Below are 1690 nucleotides of genomic sequence, written 5' to 3' on the forward strand. Positions count from 1 at the left end.
TTTGACCCCATTTGTGTCTTAATCTCGCTCTCGGAATCGTATTGAAACCTCCCCTGACACTGGATCAGGACATTTTTATTGGCATCATGGACAGGATCCCTGGAGACGAGAGTGCCCTGCTACCTTGTTGTGAAACTTTTGTGTTAGTATAAACTGTGGTCTCCTGGGAGCGTATAGGGGAAACTTGGATATTAAGGTGTGACCCTCTCAGGACTATAACTCCTTTGTTGTGAAAATGGCCGCCCAGTGGGCTTGTGATAACGTTCCCTCCCAGGTTGAAGGAATTGAGAAATTGTATGATCTTTTAGAGGCGCACCGATCTCACCCCTCACCGGAGGGACAAGATTGGGCAAAGAACCATTGGTTTCAACCACAGAGTGTGGTAGATAGGATAAGAGTATTGCAGAAAGAAGCTAAGGTTAAGAGGGGGAAGGAAAAGCTATAATTTGTGCAGTGCTGGGAGCAAGCCTGGCAGCTGTGGTGGAAGAGAGAAAGCAGAAGTTTTGTCAAGCTGATACCCTGATAGATTCCCTGCAAGTAGCAGTAAATGCCCTGCAGGAACAGTTAAAGGAGAACAAACAATTGCTGAAGGAGGAAAGGAACCTAAATATGATATTAAAGCAAGAGTTGAGAAATCAACTTTTGAGGGAAGGAGATGCACCGTCAGAAGTAGGAATGACATGTGCAGAGAAAATGATACAGCAAATTTATCCCCAGGGAAGTTTGCAGAAGGCCAAAGAAGCTGCAGAAAGCCCCTCCCATATGTGTCCACTGATTAAAACAGAGTATGCGTATGAGGACGATAGTGATGACCATCCTCAGGTTATCACCAAAGAAGTCCCATTCACTGCAACTGAATTAGCAAAGCTGAAAAAAAGATTTTGCAAGAGCTGCAAAAGAATCAGAGACGGAATATGTGTGGAGAATGTCTTTGTCAGGAGGGGATGGAATCTTGTTGTCAGAGAAAGAAGCAGGAGGATATTGTGGTCCAGGTGTGTTTCTGACCACAAGCGACCGCCAAGCCCCATGGTCATTGACTCAGAGAGTTGCATATTGGGCCGGAGGGCTGAACCCCTTGGAGAGGGGAGATCCCCTTGCCATAACAGGGACGGTGGATCAGTTAGTGGAAAGTGTGCAAAAAGCAGCCTGTCTCCAGATGATGTATGATCGGGAGTTGAAGCCCAGCCAGGGTTCCCCAATGATGCTTTTACGGGCTCCTCGCCCTCCTGATGTGGTACAAATAAAGAAACTGATCGTATCCCCTGAGGATTGGGATGGGGACATTTGGGGAAGTTCTAGCAATTCTGAGGATAGTAGCTCAGACAATGACAACAACCCCTCATATCCCTCTGAACCTCCTGTATATGAGGCTCGACCTATAGTGAAAACAGAAAGAACTGACAGACCCCGAGGTGGTGCTCCGTGATACACTACCAGGACTATTCTCTGGGACCCTTTACAACTAACTAACCTACAAGAGAAGTATAGCAGGAAACCAGGTGAAACCGAAACTGAATATCTGTGGCGAGTCTGCTTGAGTGGTGGAGATCAAATAATGCTGAGTGGAGATGAAGCAAACGGCTATTGGGGCCCTGGTGTTTTCCTAAACCTAGGATCTGACCCACCAGATACTCCCCACTCAATCACCAGCTGAGTGGCCTATTGGGCTGGAGGAATAGATGCCCTGGAC

The 1690-nt window shown here is 47.1% G+C and overlaps 1 pseudogene; it reads left to right on the forward strand.

The window, feature by feature from the left end:
- Positions 1–235: 235 nt before the first annotated feature.
- LOC148590915 (uncharacterized) lies at positions 236–1426 on the forward strand (annotated as a pseudogene).
- Positions 1427–1690: the final 264 nt, after the last annotated feature.

Source organism: Tinamus guttatus, unplaced genomic scaffold (assembly GCF_059628265.1).
Source record: "Tinamus guttatus ecotype Peru unplaced genomic scaffold, ASM5962826v1 Tinamus_guttatus_pri_ptg001002l, whole genome shotgun sequence".
NCBI lineage: Eukaryota > Metazoa > Chordata > Aves > Tinamiformes > Tinamidae > Tinamus > Tinamus guttatus.